This window comes from Schistocerca cancellata, chromosome 1 (genome assembly GCF_023864275.1).
Source record: "Schistocerca cancellata isolate TAMUIC-IGC-003103 chromosome 1, iqSchCanc2.1, whole genome shotgun sequence".
Classification (NCBI taxonomy): Eukaryota; Metazoa; Arthropoda; class Insecta; order Orthoptera; family Acrididae; genus Schistocerca; species Schistocerca cancellata.
In genome coordinates this window covers 214631473-214650897 of record NC_064626.1, presented here as the reverse complement: position 1 = coordinate 214650897, position 19425 = coordinate 214631473, and positions in this window count along the sequence as shown.

Genomic DNA, 19425 nt, shown 5'->3' with positions numbered 1-19425 from the left:
CTTCTAAGATAAGTCGTAGGGTCAGTATTGCCTCACGTGTTCCAACATTTCTACGGAATCAAAACTGATCTTCCCCAAGGTCAGCTTTACCAGTTTTTCCATTCGTCTGTAGAGAATACGCGTTAGTATTTTGCATCCGTGACTTATTAAACTGATTGTTCGGTAATTTTCACTTCTTTCAGCACCTACTTTCTTTGGGATCGGAATTATTATATTCTTCTTGAAGTCTGTGGGTATTTCGCCTGTCTCATACATCTTGCTCACCAGATGGTAGAGTTTTGTCAGGACTGGCTCTCCCAAGGCCGTCAGTAGTTGTAATGGAATGTTGTCTACTCCAGGGGCCTTGTTTCGTCTTAGGTCTTTCAGTGCTCTATCGAACTCTTCACGCAGTATCATATCTTCCATTTCATCTTCATTTACATCCACTTCCGTTTCCATAATATTGTCCTCAAGAACATCGCTCCTGTATAGACCAACTACATACTCCTTCCACCTTTCTGCTTTCCCTTCTTTGCTTACAAGGGAACCTCCCCATCGCACTCCCCTTAGATTTAGTTATAATTTGGCACAGTGGATAGGCCTTGAAAAACTGAACACAGATCAATGGAGAAAACAATAAGAAGTTGTGTGGAACTATGAAAAAATAAGCAAAATTTACAAACTGAGTAGTTCATGGGCAACATAGGCAACATCAAGGATAATATCACTGGTGTCTTCGCGGCCATCTTTAAATCGTTTAAACCACTCAAACACTTGTGTTTGCGATAAACAATCATCGCCGTACACTTGTTGTAACATTAAAAACGTTTCACTTGCAGATTTTCCTAGTTTGAAACAAAATTTGATGTTAACACGCTGTTCTTACTGTACACTAAACATTTTCCGACGCACAGACAAAACGTCAACTACTTAAAACAGACGCCACGGGCAGACTGAGTGCAGGAGGCAGATGAAACTCGAGCAGTAGGCGGAGCGAGAGTCACGTGACAGGCCACGCGACTTTCAGCCTTATTGCATTCGTTTTATTGTTTCACCAGTACTAGTCCGGTTTTTTTCTAGCCACACCTCGTATATGTAAATGACCTAGTAGATAGTGTCGGAAGTTCCATGCGACTTTTCGCGGATGATGCTGCAGTATACAGAGAAGTTGCAGCATTAGAAAATTGTAGCGAAATGCAGGAAGATCTGCAGCGGATAGGCACTTGGTGCAGGGAGTGGCAACTGACCCTTAACATAGACAAATGTAATGTATTGCGAATACATAGAATGAAGGATCCTTTTTTGTATGATTACATGATAGCGGATCAAACACTGGTAGCAGTTACTTCTCAAAATATCTGGGAGTATCCGTGCGGAACGATTTGAAGTGGAATGATCATATAAAATTAATTGTTGGTAAGGCGGGTACTACGCTGAGATTCATTGGGAGAGTCCTTAGAAAATGTAGTCCCTCAACAGAGAGGTGGCTTACAAAACGCTCGTTCGACCTATACTTCAGTATTGCTCATCAGTGTGGGATCCGTACCAGATCGGGTTGACGGAGGAGATAGAGAACATCCAAAGAAGAGCGGCGCGTTTCGTCACAGGGTTATTTGGTAACGGTGATAGCGTTACGGAGATGTTTAGCAAACTCAAGTGGCAGACTCTGCATGAGAGGCGCTCTGCATCGCGGTGTAGCTTGCTCGCCAGGTTTCGAGAGGGTGCGTTTCTGGATCAGGTATCGAATGTATTGCTTCCCCCTACTTATACCTCCCGAGGAGATCACGAATGTAAAATTAGAGAGATTCGAGCGCGCACGGAGGCTTTCAGACAGTCGTTCTTCCCGCGAACCATACGCGACTGGAACAGGAAAGGGAGGTAATGACAGTGGCACGTAAAGTGCCCTCCGCCACACACCGTTGGGTGGCTTGCGGAGTATAAATGTGGATGAATGTAGATGTAGATGTATTCCGTGATTTATTCAGTTTTCAAATTTATAGCGACTTTTTGATCACCCGGTATCTCGGTATACTGCAACTATCGGTAGAACTTCAAGCGTGGAGTGGGGTAAAATCCTTGTGACGCACTTGGAGTAGCTACTGGAATGCTCTGATAACACTTTCATGCGGTCGGCAGCCGTCGGCGGAGGGAACGATCGGGCGCATCGACAGGTGGGCCTATTTTGGCGCTCCGGGAGCGCGCAGGCAGCGGTAATCCGGCGCAGGACGGGCCGGCCGGCAGGTGCGCGCGCCGTGTCCGCATCCATTTTGCACGCCGGCTTAATGGGGGTCGCAAGTCCGCGTCACTCGCACGTCCAATGTAGCGGCGCGACAACCGCCGGGCACTGCCGCCCGCCGCCCATCAACAATGGATACGCGCCACGGACACAGCGCGGCCCGCCTCTGCATTAGCAACCGGCCGCCGCCAAAATGTTTGCGCGCCGCGACGCGGCCGTCCGTCCGTCTGTTGACACTGTCTGCCGCATCTATGCGACCACTGCATCGAAATCCACCAGCGCGAAAGCAGTGATGGACACACACACAGCGAGGTGACGAAAGTCATGGGACAGCGATATGGTCGAATACAGATGGCGGTAGCATCGTGTACGTTGTTGTTGTTGTGGTCTTCAGTCCTGAGACTGGTTTGATGAAGCTCTCCACGCTACTCTACCCTGTGCAAGCTGCTTCATCTCCCAGTACCTACTGCAGCCTACATCCTTCTGAATCTGCTTAGTGTATTGATCTCTTGGTCTCCCTCTACGATTTTTACCCTCCACGCTGCCCTCCAGTACTAAATTGGTGATCCCTCGATGCCTCAGACCATGTCCTACCAACCGATCCCTTCTTCTAGTCAAGTTGTCCCACAAACTCCTCCCCAATTTTATTCAATACCTCCTCATTAGTTATGTGATCTACCCATCTAATCTTCAGCATTCTTCTGTAGCACCACATTTCGAAAGCTTCTATTCTCTTTTTCTCCAAACTATTTATCGTCCATGTTTCACTTCCATACATGGCTACACTCCATACAAATACTTTCAGAAACGACTTCCTGACACTTAAATCAATAATCGATGTTAACAAATTTCTCTTTTTCAGAAACGCTTTCCTTGCCATTGCCAGTCTACATTTTATATCCTGTCTACTTCGACCATCATCAGTTATTTTGCTCCCCAAATAGCAAAAGTCGTTTACTACTTTAAGTGTCTCATTTCCTAATCTAATTCCCTCAGCATCACCCGACCTAAATCGGCTACATTCCATTATTCTCGTTTTGCTTTTGTTCATGTTCATCTTATACCCTCCATTCAAGACACTGTCCATTCCGTTCAACTCCTCTTGCAAGTCCTTTACTGACTCTGACAGAATTAAAATGTCATCTGCGAACCTCAAAGTTTTTATTTCTTCTCCACGTATTTTAATGCCTACTCCGAACTTTTCTTTTGTTTCCTTTACTGTTTGCTCAGTATACAGATTGAACAGCATCGGGGAGAGGCTACAACCCTGTCTCACTCCCTTCCCAACCACTGCTTCCCTTTCATGTCCCTCGACTCTTATAACTGCCATCTGGTTTCTGTACAAATTGTAAATAGCCTTTCGCTCCCTGTATTTTACCCCTGCCACCTTCATAATTTGAAAGAGAGTATTCCAGTCAACATTGTCAAAAGCTTTCTCTAAGTCTACAAATGCCAGAAATGTAGGTTTGCCTTTCCTTAATCTTTCTTCTAAGATACGTCATAGGGTCAGTATTGCCTCACGTGTTCCAACATTTCTACGGAATCCAAACTGATCTTTCCCGAATTCGGCTTCTACCAGTTTTTCCATTCGTCTGTAAAGAATTCGCGTTAGTATTTTGCAGCTGTGACTTATTAAACTGATAGTTCGGTAATTTTCACATCTGTCAACACCTGCTTTCTTTGGGATTGGAATTATTATATTCTTCTTGAAGTCTGAGGGCATTTCGCCTGTCTCGTACATCTTGCTCACCAGATGGTAAAGTTTTGTCAGGACTGCCTCTCCCAAGGCTGTCAGTAGTTCTAATGGAATCTTGTCTACTCCAGGGGCCTTGTTTCGACTTAGGTCTTTCAGTGCTCTGCCAAACTCTTCACGCAGTATCGTATCTCCCATTTCATCTTCATCTACATCCTCTTCCACTTCCATAATATTTACCTCAAGAACATCGCGCCTGTATAGACCCTCTATAGCTGGCTGGTGTGGCCAAGCGGTTAAAGGCACTACAGTCGGGAACCGCGTGACCGCTACGGTCGCAGGTTCGAATCCTGCCTCGGGCATGGATGTGTGTGATGTCCTTACGTTAGTTAGGTTTCAGTAGTTCTAAGTCCTAGGGGACTGATGACCTTAGACGTTAAGTCCCATAGTGCTCAGAGCCATTTTTTTAGACCCTCTATATACTGCTTCCACCTTTTTTGCTTTCCCTTATTTGCTTAGAACTGGGTTTCCTTCTGAGCTCTTGATATTCATGCAAGTGGTTCTCTTTTCTCCAATGGTCATTTTAATTTTCCTGTAGGCAGTAACTATGTTACCCCATCGTGAGATAAGCCTCTACGTCCTTACATTTGTGCCGGCCGCGGTGGTCTAGCGGTTCTGGCGCTGCAGTCCGGAACCGCGGGACGGCTACGGTCGCAGGTTCGAATCCTGCCTCGGGCATGGGTGTGTGTGATGCCCTCTGTTAGTTAGGTTTAAGTAGTTCTAAGTTCTAGGGGACTTATGACCTAAGATGTTGAGTCCCATAGTGCTCAGAGCCATTTTTGAACCTTACATTTGTCCTCTAGCTATCCCTGCTTAGCCATTTTGCACTTCTTGTCGATCTCATTTTTGAGACGTTTGTATTCCTTTTTGCCTGCTTCATTTACTGCATTTTTCTATTTTCTCCTTTCATCACTTAAATTCAGTATCTCTTCTGTTACCCAAGGATTTCTACTAGCCCTCGTATTTTTACCTACTTGATACTCTGCTGCCTTCACTATTTCATCCCTCAAAGCTACTTATTCTTCTTCTACTGTATTTCTTTCCCCCATTCCTGTGAAGGAATCGTGTACACAAGGTATAAAAGGGCAGTGCATTGGCGGAGCTGTTATTTGTACTCAGATAGGTTTCCGATGTTATTTTGGCGGCACGAATGGATTTAACGGACTGCGAACGGGGATTGGTAGTTGGATCTAGATGCGTGAGACATTCCATTTCGGGAATATCGAATTCAGTATTCCGAAATCCACAGTGACAAGTATGTGCCGAGAATACCATATTTCATTCAACGCAGCGGTGGAGGTCCTTCACTTAACGCCCGAGAGAAGCGGTGATAAACCCTACACCACTGGAAAACCGTGGCGTGGTCAGATCGGTCCTGACTTCAGGAAATGCTGGTAGGGCTCGGGTGTAGCACAGACACCATGCATCAAATGGTTCAAATGGCTCTGAGCACTATGGGACTTAACATCTGAGGTCATCAGTGCCCTAGAACTTAGAACTACTTAAACCTAACTAACCTAAGGACGTCACACACATCCATGCCCGAGGCAGGATTCGAACCTGCGACCGTAGAAGGAGCGCGGTTCCGGACTGAAGCGCCTAGAACCTCTCGGCCACAACGGCCGGCAAGTATCCGGTAAAATACCAAATCTTCGACATCGCTACGGCGGTACAAAATTGGCGCAAGAACGGGGCCAACGACGACTGAAGGGAATCGTTCAGCGTGATAGAAGTGCAACTCTTGCGCAAATTGCTGCAAATTTCAAGTGTCAGCGTGCGAACCATTAAAAGGAACATCATCGATATGGACTTTCGGAGCCGAAGGCCCACTCGTATACCCTTGATGACTGCATGACACAAAGCTTTACGCCTCGCCTGGACCCGTCAACACCGACATTGGACTGTTGATGAGTGGAAACTTGTTGTCTGGTCGGACGAGTCTCGTTTCAAATTGTTTCTACTGGATGGACGTGTACGTCTAGATACGAGTCTGACAGGAGACACATAAGTACATAAGCAAGCATCCTGTCTGATCACCTGCATCCGTTCATGTCCATTGCGCATTCCAACAGGGCAATGCGACACCCTACACGTCCAGAATTGGTACAGAGTGGCTCCAGGAACACTCTTCTGAGATTAAACACTTCCGCTGTCCACCAAACTTCCCAGACATAAACATAATGGGCATATCTGGGATGCCTTGCAAAGTGCTGTTCACAAGAGATCAGCATCCCCTCGTACTTTTACGGATTTATGGACAGCCCTGCAGGATTCAATGGATCAATTCCCTCTAGACCTACTTCAGACGTTAGTCGAGTCCATGCCACGTCATGCTGCGGCACTTTTGCGTGTTCGCGGGGGCCCTACACAATATTAGGCAGGTGCACCAGTTTCTTTGGCCCTTCAGTGTATCTTTATGGCGCTTGCGATTACTGTCAAACATCGCAGTTACTAGTGTTAGAATATCTTGGCACATTGCAACTGATGCTGTGACTATGAGTGTTGAGTGCAGTAAAATCCTTGTGACGCACCCCATTACTTTTAGCTCTCTACACACAGTCATTACGCTAGTCGGGGTTCTGGTAGCACTTTGGAACTCACGACACATTTCTCACGCTTATTTTCATGCTGTTTTTTTTTTCAGCCACTCTCCAGAATGCTGGACGGTCGCAGTGTGTCCTTCTCCATCGTGATGCGATGCCGACAGTACGACGCAACAGGTGTCTCTGCTGCACATCCAGTTTACAACTGCACGTAACCATTTATGGAATAAATAAATGCTCCAAACGAATTCAGTAATTTCAATAAGTGAACTTACCTACATTATGTGGAGGGTACCTTATACCAGTACTAGCCACTGCCTTCCAGTTCCACTTGCAAAATGTGCGTGGGAAAGGCAACTGTCTGTTGGCTCCCTACGAGTCCTTATTTGTTTAGTTTTCTCTCTGGGATCCTTTTACGACATGTAAGCTGATGGCGGTAAACTCGTTCTGCAATCAGTGGCAAATTCTGGTTTTCTAAATGTTGTCAATGATGTTGTTTCGTGAAGAACAACCTCGTCCGACTTCCAAGGATTCCCGCTTCAGTTCAAAAGGACTTCCGTGATACACACGTGTTGATTCGAATCTGCCGGCAACAAATATAGCAGCATACCTCTGAATTTGCTTCGATGTCTTCCTTTAAATCGATACAGAACAGCCGGCCGGTGTGGCCGTCCGGTTCCAAGCGCTTCAGTCTGGAACCGCGTGACCGCTACGGTCGCAGGTTCGAATCCCGCCTCGGGCATGGATGTGTGTAATGTCCTTAGGTTAGTTAGGTTTAATTAGTTCTAAGTTCTAGGCGACTGATGACCACAGAAGTTAAGTCCCATAGTGCTCATCGCCTTTTGAACCTTTTTTTTTTTTATACAGAACACTCGAGTATTACTCAAGTCATTCGCCTTCGCTGCTACCGAACACGCATGCTCGTTCCATTTCATAAGGCTGTGTAAATGTCACGCCCAGATATTTCATCATCGTGACCGTATCAGGCCACACACGAACAATACTATTTTCTAACATTACAGGATTCTTTTTGCTTCTCATCTGGATTAACTTTAATTTCTCTAAGCCGGCCTGGGTGGCCGAACGTTTCTAGGCGCTGCAGTCTGGAACCGCGCGACCGCTACGGTCGCAGGTTCGAATCCTGCCTCGGGCATGGATGTGTGTGATGTCCTTAGGTTAGTTAGGTTTAAGTCGTTCTAAGTTCTAGGGGGCTGATGACCTCAGAAGTTAAGTCCCATAGTGCTCAGATCCATTTGAACAATTTTTCTAAATTTAGAGCAAATTGCCATTCATCACAATAGAAATCAATTCTATAGTCACTCAACGAGGATACTTTTCCACACGCTATTTTATAATCAGCTAACAGTCCCAGATCGTTTATTCCGTCAGATCGTTTATGTATACAGGATCAATATTAATAAAATCGACGAACTGCAGGGACGGATTCCTGACTGGAAATGGAGCAGAAAAGATCCACTAACATGTGTCCGGAAACGCATCATTGCCACGGTAGACGGAGCTGACGAATGACAGTTCTTCTGTTCGTTGTGTGTTGGAGGCTGTGTGATTGGCCATGCGTACTGTACGCAGCAGAATGGTCCGGTGTCCGTGCGGCTCTCCCCGTCGGATATTCGAGTCCTCCCTCGCGCATGGGTGTATCTGTTGTCCATAGCGCAAGTTAGTTTTTAAGTTAGATTAAGTAGTGTGTAGGCTTAGGGACCGGTGACCTCAGCAGTTTGGTCCCATAAGACCTTACGACAAATTTCCAATTTTCCAATAATTCGGTGTTCATGTCGCGAACAAGCCGATATAGTGCTTTTTTTTTTGTCATCAGTCTACTGACTGGTTTGATGCGGCCCGCCACGAATTCCTTTCCTTTGCTAACCTCTTCATCTCAGAGTAGCACTTGCAACCCACGTCCTCAATTATTTGCTTGACGTATTCCAATCTCTGTCTTCCTCTACAGTTTTTGCCCTCTACAGATCCCTTTAGTACCATGGAAGTCATTCCCTCATGTCTTAGCAGATGTCCTATCATCCTGTCCCTTCTCCTTTTCAGTGTTTTCCACATATTCCTTTCCTCTCCGACTCTGCGTAGAACCTCCTCACTCCTTACCTTATCAGTCCACCTAATTTTCAACATTCGTCTATAGCACCACATCTCAAATGCTTCGATGCTCTTCTGTTCCGGTTTTCCCACAGTCCATGTTTCACTACCATACAATGTTGTACTCCAGACTTACATCCTCAGAAATTTCTTCCTCAAATTAAAGCCGGTATTTGATATTAGTAGACTTCTCTTGGCCAGAAATGCCTTTTTTGCCATAGCGAGTCTGCTTTTGATGTCCTCCTTGATCCGTCCGTCATTGGTTATTTTACTGCCTAGGTAGCAGAATTCCTTAACTTCATTGACTTCGTGATCATCAATCCTGATGTTAAGTTTCTCGCTGTTCTCATTTCTACTACTTCTCATTACCTTCGTCTTTCTCCGATTTACTCTCAAACCATACTGTGTAGACTGTTCATTCCGTTCAGCAGATCATTTAATTCTTCTTCACTTTCACTCAGGATAGCAATGTCATCAGCGAATCTTATCATTGATATCCTTTCACCTTGTATTTTAATTCCACTCCTGAAACTTTCTTTTATTTCCATCATTGCTTCCTCGATGTACAGATTGAAGAGTAGGGGCACCCTTCTTAATACGAGCACTTCGTTCTTGATCGTCCACTCTTATTATTCCCTCTTGGTTGTTGTACATATTGTATATGACCCGTCTCTCCCTATAGCTTACCCCTACTTTTTTCAGAATCTCGAACAGCTTGCACCATTTTATATTGTCGAACGCTTTTTCCAGGTCGACAGATCCTATGAAAGTGTCTTGATTTTTCTTTAGCCTTGCTTCCACTATTAGCCGTAACGTCAGAATTGCCTCTCTCGTCCCTTTACTTTTCCTAAAGCCAAACTGATCGTCACCTAGCGCATTCTCAATTTTCTTTTCCATTCTTCTGTATATAGTGTTTATGTACGCCTAACCAGATGCGAAAGGTCGAGAGGCAGCACGGCTATACCAAAACAAGTACCCTCACAGACACCAACCGCATCACCCATTTCATTCCCTTTTTGGGCGTTTTTGTGCTCGTGATTTTTTTGAGACAGACGACCGTGCAGGGAAGCATCAACTTATACTAAGGTTTATCGCAATATCATGTGGGGCACAGTTCTCCAGGTCTGCTGCTTGCACAGCCTGTAACACACAGGGAACACACGGCACGAGACCTGAGGAACAGTCATCCGTCACCGTCATCTACCGTGGCAAAGATGTGTTTTCGGACACATGTTCAAAGGACCTTTTTTCCTTCATTTCCAGTCACGAATCTGTCCCTACAGTTTGGTGGTTTTATTAATGTTTAGGCTGTATAGAGAACAAGAAAAGATTTTGATGATAACCTTGGCTCTGATGAACTCTCGCCGTCCAGTGGAACGTACTTAGGGATTCTTCGAGGCACTCACGTATCTCAGTACTCATTCCATACGCTCTGACCTTCGTTAACAGTCTGTAGTGCGAGACTGTGCCAGACGGTTTATGGAATTCTAGGAATAAACAGTCTGCCTCATGCCCTTCAATCATGGTTCGCAAGATATCATGTGAGAGAAAGGCAAGCAGAGTCTGGCACGAGCGATTATTATTAAATCCGTGCTAATTTGTGGGCAGAATGTTTCCTAAGAATATTACAAAGAGGAGGGTGACTGCATATAACAGAAGTAAGATATGCTGCAAAACACTTTATAAAAAACATCTGAAACAGTTCTTGAACTGAAACCAGTTTTTGGTACATGGTGTGACGGGAGAATGCTGAGGGGTAGATGGGTAAGTTGGATAACTAATGAGAGGATATTGAATCTAACTGGCGACAGAAGAAGTTGTAATTTGAGTAAAAGAAAGGACCAGTCAAGACCAGTTGATAGAAAACAACCAAAGAATTCACAATCTTGTTACTTTGGTAACTGGGAAAAGTGTGGAGGATAACATTTCTACAGGCTCTAGCTCTGAGCAATATGGGACTTAAATTCCGAGGTTATCAGTACCCTAGAACTTAGAACTACTTAAACCTAAATTACCTAAGGACATCACACACATCCATGCTCGAGGCAGGATTCGAACCTGCGACAGTAGCTGTCGCGCGGTTTCAGACTTTGCGCCTAGAACCGCTTGGCCACTCCGACCGGCATTTCTACAGGAACACCAATGCTTGCCTAAATAAGAAGGTTCAGACGTATGTAAGTTACATCAGTTATTCAGAGATAAACAGTCTTGCCGAGGAGAGATATGCGCTCGGTGCTGAGTGAACTGAGTGAAACCCCATAATCTTTGTTGGAAGTTCGACGTGTTTCGCTCCAAACGAAGGGAAACTCTCAGCACTGTCATTTTTCGCTTCAAAAGGTTTAGAATTTTATTTTTCCTGTCAATAATAGCATTCTTCATGCGTTAATCATTGTCAGATGAAGCGGTTAAAGAAAGTCGTTATTTATATTCCGAGTGCAATGAAAAGGATTCGGTTGGAAAAGAATGCCACTTTTTCTGACCAAATAATAGTAATTATTTAAATAAAAATGAATTTTTAACACACCACTTTTTATATCGGCCTGCAAGATATACTATAATATACAGATTCCTAAACCCGTGCAGGTAGCGTTCGACACAGTTCCGCATTGTCGCCTGATAAACAAAGTAAGAGGCTACGGAATATCAGACCAGCTGTGTGGCTGGATTGAAGAGTTTTTAGCAAACAGAATACAGCATGTTGTTCTCAATTGAGAGACGTCTACAGACGTAAAAGTAACCACTGGCGTGCCGCAGAGGAGTGTTATGGGACCATTGCTTTTCACAATATATATAAATGACCTATTAGATAGTGTCGTAAGTTCCATGCGACTTTTCGCGGATGATGCTGTAGTATACAGAGAAGTTGCAGCATTAGAAAATTGTAGCGAAATGCAGGAAGATCTGCAGCGGATAGACACTTGGTGCAGGGAGTGGCAATTGACCCTTAACATAGACAAATGTAATGTATTGCGAATACATAGAAAGAAGGATTCTTTATTGTATGATTATATGATAGTAGAACAAACACTGGTAGCAGTTACTTCTGTAAAATATCTGGGAGTATGCGTGCGAACGATTTGAAGTGGAATGATCATATAAAATTAATTGTTGGTAAGGCGGATACCAGGTTGAGATTCATTGGGAGAGTCCTTAGAAAATGTAGCCCATCAACAAAGGAGGTGGCTTACAAAACACTCGTTCGACCTATACTTCAGTATTGCTCATCAGTGTGGGATCCGTACCAGATCGGGGTGACGGAGGAGATAGAGAAGATCCAAAGAAGAGCGGCGCGTTTCGTCACAGGGTTATTTCGTAAGCGTGATAGCGTTACGGAGATGTTTAGCAAACTTAAGTGGCAGACTCTGCAAGAGAGGCGCTCTGCATCGCGGTGTAGCTTGCTGTCCAGGTTTCGAGAGGGTGCGTTTCTGGATGAGGTATCGAATAAATTGCTTCCCCCTACTTATACCTCACGAAGAGATCACGAATGTAAAATTAGAGAGATTAGAGCGCGCACGGAGGCTTTCCGGCAGTCGTTCTTCCCGCGAGCCATACGCGAATGGAACAGGAAAGGGAGGTAATGACAGTGGCACGTAAATTGCCCTCCGCCACACACCATTGGGTGGCTTGCGGAGTATAAATGTAGATGTAGATGTAGAAAAATGGTGAGTGTGAATCTTTAACAGCTATGAATATACTTGTAATTTTTAAAACGAGAAACGTAGGGCGTATGCAATAGATAATAGTGAGGGGCAGAACTATTCGTACATGAATTATGTACTGCAAATGCCCCATATTTTTCGTTTTAAATGTCCAAGTACTATCATAGCTGCTAAAAATCTACATCAGAAATTTTGTTTGTAGTTAGGAGACGTTATTTTATACTTTTTATTCCGATTTAAGAACGTGGTCTGCTATAAAGACTTATTTTTCTCACGAAAAGACCGTAAAGGTGAAAAATAGGGAGATGGGCTGTGGTACACAGAGTACCCTCCACAACCCACCAGACAAGAAAGCGAGTTAATATTGCATTACCGTCCAGTTCTGTGGATGTTCAACATTTCAAGTCTCTAGCTCATGGGCAAGTTAATTTAGGATCAAATGCAAAATTTGTACAAAAGAGCCATACAGGCATGAATGCGACCTAATGAAAACGTGGTAAAAAGGAGAATGATGGACTGTTATACATGCGTCGTTATCTCGTGTGGACATATGCCAAATAGTAACAAGTGTTTATTTATTTCCATCGAGTTTAAAAACTTGTGCCTCCATGAATAGCTACTCCCGTAGCCCTGCGCTGAGTATATAAAGGCTTTCAGTAACTAGATTAACATTTGCTTTGTCAGCATTTAACGTCTCTTTGTAGCGTGAACTGTATTTATTTATTTTTTGCTGCTGAATCAAACTGGTTCGCAGAAAGTTACCAGAAAGCAATATCAAGTATTCTCGCAAAACTTAAGCACAGAAAAGAAAGCGCGTCTGGAGAATTGTATGAAACGTGCGGTTCCCTTTGGGACGCAACGTTTCCAAAGCACCTTTGAAATCTCTAAACTGTGTGAAGTAATACACAAAGGATTTGTTTTGGTCCCTTGCTTCCTGTCACATTACGCTTATTTCCAGAGTAAAAACGTGTCAAAGCTTTATTACAGTGATGTTAGGGATGGAAATTGGTTTTCTTCGTCAGCCCTAAGCAAACAGTGCCTCGTCAGTGGAATTAAACCGCTGTGCTGCGCTGGATTAACAGTTTACACTGTCGCTGTTTTTGCGGAACATGGCGGGTAGAAGCAACAGGTAAAGAGTACCTTTATTACTAGGTTGCACAGAACTGTTAAAAGAAGTTCATGTTCTGAAATGCTTACTTCCGGAAAATGGCGAAATTTTTGTTCACACTTGTGAAGCTCTCAGCTTCCTATGGTCACTATATTTGGAGCACAGATACTTATTTATTCAAAGAGGATTTATTTTTCTCAAGGGGGGCAGGACGTCAAACGGGCCGTCTTGGATCAGGAGAGACGCGACAGGACATTTTGATTTCCACTGTCTATACTTTTACGAATAAATTCATAAAACTTCGACAGCATGACCAAGAAGTATTCAGGATTCACAATCATAGCAGTGGAAGTTCAAAAAAATTACAAAATAAATTTCTTTTACATGTGAAAGTTCATCATTTTTTCACTTCTATTGGCTGCGTTTGTTGCTGTAGGTACACGTTCCTTCATAAGTAAGAGAGATTCTTCAATGAATTTTGCACAGCATAGAAACCATACTTTACAGGTGTATGAAACTCTAGAAATTATTTAATTTATGAAAAAACGAATGTGCTGTTACATTTTAAACTTCATGCTTAGAAAAAACTCAAATTTTATAGTTAATTATCTCAATTATTACCACAGTTTTCAATAGATTTGGAAAATTCTACAGTTACATACATCTAGAAGTATGGTTTGTATGCTGTGCAAAATTCATCGAAGAATCTTCCTTATTCATGAAGAAAAGTGTACCTATAGCAACAAATGCAGCCAATGGTAAGTGAACAAAAGGTGAAAAACAAATGCAAAAAAATAAACTATTTTATTATATTTTTGAACTTCCACCACTATAAGGATAAATCCTGAATCCTTTCTGGTCATTCTGACAAAGTTTTATGAATTTATTTTTAGAAGTATACACAGTGGAAATTGAAAATTCCTGTGGTGTCTCTCCTGCTCCAAGTCGTCCCGTTTGATGTCCTACCCCCCTTCAGAAGACATACAATCCTAGTTTTCACCTCTTATACGTTGTATGCTGATTTGTCAAACTTATCACGTGCTGGTAAATATCTTACGATACGGGAAAACTTCTGTAAACAGAGAGGTGTTTCAGTTTCCTTAGTTCCATAATGGAGGAAATTGCGCTTGGGCCTCCATTCACGTATGTCAAATGCTTTTAATATCTTTTTAAATTTTTTGCGACTTTTCTTCGGTTATTTCGTTACTCATGTATCTAAGAACCATTGAAGGCTTACGTTTTGTTTTTATTTGAATCAGATTTTTTTCACTGAACTAGATTTTTTCATTAATTCTCTGACGCACGGAGCTCTTCTCACCATTTGGCACTAGTATTCCGTTTCCCATCTGGAAAATTCCCACATATCACAATAACTGTGCTGATGATGTTTTGATATGATGCGTCATATTGTAGTATATCCATTTCTTATACGTAGAGAAGTTGGACAAATGTATGGAAGCAACAAGAACAGACCCCACCACCTCGCCTAATACGGTGTAGGAAACCCATTGCCATTCAAGAAAGTTTCCAATCGTCTCGGAACGGGTAAATACAGGTCCCGTAAGGGTTTGAAGGCAGTCGTATACCAACCATTCTTCCTGCAAAATCGTAGCAAGTTCAGATAACAATGATGTAGGTGCATAGCGACCACACAGCATTCCCTCCAAAGTAGGCCAAAAAGGCTCAATAATACTGAGTTATTGTGAGTGTGGTGGCCAGGGGAGTTGCGAGAATTCATCCTCGTTCACGAAAAAACGGCCCTGGACGATGCGAGCTGACGGCAACGGTGGCCGAGTGGTTCTAGGCGCTTCAGTCCGGAACCGCGCGACTGCTACGGCCGCAGGTTCGATTCCTGCCTTGGGCATGGATGTGTGAGATGTCCTTAGGTTAGTTAGGTATAAGTAGTTCTAAATTCTAGGGGACTGATGACCTCAGATGTTAAGTCCCATAGTGCTCAGAACCATTTGAACCATTTTTCACATCTTGGTGTCTATGGCTTCGTGGGGTCTGCGCCACACTCGATTTTGAACGATGCGAGCTGTGTGAATCGGGGCTCTGTGTTCTTGGAAAGCAGCTTGACTTTTGGGGGAAACAACATTGTACCGCAGGATGGACCTGATCAGCTAAAATGATAACACAATCATTGCTGTAACGCGACCTTTCGAAGTAACCAAGGGGCCCATGAAATTACACGATATGGCTAGCTAACACATTTTCGTATAAGAAAAAAAAATACGATTTGCACAATAACTATATGTTTATTACAAATAACCATTTTAAAGTCGAACACCAAATATCAGCCAGAGCTTGTAGTGATGACAGCAGTCTCTATTAGTTTCACTGTAATTAAAAGGCATTTTCATAATGGGGATGCCACGCAGGATTAGCCGAGCGGTCCAAGGCGCTGCAGTCATGGACTGTGCGGCTGGTTCCGGCGGAAGTACGAGTCCTCGCTCGGCCATGGATGTGTGTGTTTGTCCTTAGGATAATTAAGGTTAAGTAGTGTGAAAGCTTAGGGACTGATGACCTTAGCAGATAAGTCCAGTAAGATTTCACACACATTTGATCATCTGAACATAATAGTAATGATGTATTTTAGGTCGCTATATAATAAAAAGTGACCTAGGTTTCCTAAAGCCCGTGCGTCGTTTTCCAGCCACTGGAGAATCGCCCGCCAAATGTCAATAACGTCGTCAAGCAGCGGCTCGCGACACTTTTCGGTACGAGATGAAAGCGAAGCTCCACGACTGCGCCGCAGCTTGTGTTTGTCAAAAGATGTTGGTCTTTCGTCTTAACTTACGCCGGGGCTTATTGCAGAAAAACTTTCTTACGTTCCTCTGTAAGTGAATCACTTGCAATGGCCGCGTCTCACACAATCCGAAAAGCGACGTAACCGTTCGGCGCAAAGCGGGAAAGGTAAATAGAAGCCAAATATGAACTGTATTCTCGCAAAGTTCACATGTTTATCTCCACAGGTGTAGAGAAGGAAAGAAAACCTAGAATATATATATATATATATATATATATATATATATATATATATATATATATATATATATATATATATACAGGGTTATTACAAATAATTGAAGCGATTTCACAGCTCTACAATAACTTTATTATTTGAGATATTTTCACAATGCTTTGCACACACATACAAAAACTCAAAAAGTTTTTTTAACCATTCACAAATGTTCGATATGTGCCCCTTTAGTGATTCGGCAGACATCAAGCCGATAATCAAGTTCCTCCCACACTCGGCGCAGCATGTCCCCATCAATGAGTTCGAAAGCATCGTTGATGCGAGCTCGCAGTTCTGGCACGTTTCTTGGTAGAGGAAGTTTAAACACTGAATCTTTCACATAACCCCACAGAAAGAAATCGCATGGGGTTAAGTCGGGAGAGCGTGGAGGCCATGACATGAATTGCTGATCATGATCTCCACCACGACCGATCCATCGGTTTTCCAATCTCCTGTTTAAGAAATGCCGAACATCATGATGGAAGTGCGGTGGAGCACCATCCTGTTGAAAGATGAAGTTGGCGCTGTCGGTCTCCAGTTGTGGCATGAGCCAATTTTCCAGCATGTCCAGATACACGTGACCTGTAACGTTTTTTTCGCAGAAGAAAAAGGGGCCGTAAACTTTAAACTGTGAGATTGCACAAAACGCGTTAACCTTTGGTGAATTGCGAATTTGCTGCACGAATGCGTGAGGATTCTCTACCGCTCAGATTCGCACATTGTGTCTGTTCACTTCACCATTAAGAAAAAATGTTGCTTCATCACTGAAAACAAGTTTCGCACTGAACGCATCCTCTTCCATGAGCTGTTGCAACCGCGCCGAAAATTCAAAGCGTTTGACTTTGTCATCGGGTGTCAGGGCTTGTAGCTATTGTAAACGGTAAGGCTTCTGCTTTAGCCTTTTCCGTAAGATTTTCCAAACCGTCGGCTGTGGTACGCGTAGCTCCCTGCTTGCTTTATTCGTCGACTTCCGCGGGCTACGCGTGAAACTTGCCCGCACGCATTCAACCGTTTCTTTGCTCACTGCAGGCCGACCCGTTGATTTCCCCTTACAGAGGCATCCAGAAGCTTTAAACTGCGCATACCATCGCCGAATGGAGTTAGCAGTTGGTGGATCTTTGTTGAACTTCGTCCTGAAGTGTCGTTGCACTGTTATGACTGACTGATGTGAGTGCATTTCAAGCACGACATACGGTTTCTCGGCTACTGTCGCCATTTTGTCTCACTGCGCTCTCGAGCGCTCTGGCGGCAGAAACGTGAAGTGCGGCTTCAGCCGAACAAAACTTTATGAGTTTTTCTACGTATCTGTAGTGTGTCGTGACCATATGTCAATGAATGGAGCTACAGTGAATTTATGGTTCAAATGGCTCTGAGCACTATGGGACTTAACATCTATGGTCATCAGTCCCCTAGAACTTAGAACTACTTAAACCCAACTAACCTAAGGACAGCACACAACACCCAGCCATCACGAGGCAGAGAAAATCCCTGACCCCGCCGGGAATCGAACCCGGGAACCCGGGCGTGGGAAGCAAGAACGCTACCGCACGACCACGAGATGCGGGCGTGAATTTATGAAATCGCTTCAATCATTTGTAATAGCTATATATATATATATATATATATATATATATATATAGGGTGTTACAAAAAGGTAAAGAAAAGATGTTATGTGGACATGTGTCCGGAAACGCTTAATTTCTATGTTAAGGCTCATTTTAGTTCCTCCACCTACGCTCAGTGGAGCACGTTATCATGATTTCATACGGGATACTCTACCTATGCTGCTAGAACATGTGCCTTTACAAGTACGACACAACATGTGCTCCATGCACGATGGAGCTCCTGCACATTTCAGTTGAAGTGTTCGTACGCTTCTCAACAACAGATTCGGTGGCCGATGGATTGGTAGAGGCGGACCAATTCCATGGCCTCCACGCTCTCCTGACCTCAACCCTCTTGACTCATTTATGGGGGCATTTGAAAACTCTAGTCTACGCAACCCCGGTACCAAATGTAGAGACTCTTCGTGCTCGTATTGTGGACGGCTGTGATACAATACGCCATTCTCCAGGGCTGCATCAGCGCATCAGGGATTCCATGCGACTAGGGTGGATGCATGTATCCTCGCTAACGGAGGACATTTTGAACATTTCCTGTAACAAAGTGTTTGAAGTCACGCTGGTACGTTCTGTGTGTTTCCATTCCATGATTAATATGATTTGAAGGGAAGTAATAAAATGAGCTCTAACATCGAAAGTAAGCGTTTCTGGACGCATGTCCACATAACATATTTTCTTTCTCTGTGTGTGAGGAATGTTTCCTGAAAGTTTGGCCGTACCTTTTTGTAAATGTTTTTAAATAAAGAAAGTCTACGTTCGCTTGTAAGTTGTTAAAAGACCAACAAATACATCTCCAGGAACACATATGAGTTAACAGCGCTGGAAATCGTAAGTAACACCTAATGATACATTCACAATACGAAACTTATGCTACAAAAGTTGCTTCTAACCTAGAAAGTAAGAGAAAAACACGACAAAATGTAATATAGCAGAATATTAATCTATCGCATAATACGTTTGTTGTACGTATAAAAAGAAACATGTATTTCAGGACACTGATGATGCTTCTCAAATAAATGAAGCGAAACGGATATGGCAACAAACAAACTGCTTCACTTAGTTACATTGACGGTAAATATCTCCAAGAATTTTAAAATTTATTGATCAAGTGACCGATTTAGATCGTGGTGCAATCATTATCAGACCATTAAAACACTGAAAACAGTAATACATTGTTTCACAGGACAAGATTTATAAGTAAATGTCATAACTGTAACTACTTGAAAGTACGTTCCCACATCTACTCATGGTGACGCCTGAAGTGAGTGGCGCCGGCCGCTGTGACGGAGTGGTTCTAGTCGTTTCAGTCCGGAACCGCGCTGCTTCTACGGTCGCAGGTTGGAATCCTGCCTCGGGCATGGATGTGTATGATGTCCTTAGGTTAGTTAGGTTCGAGT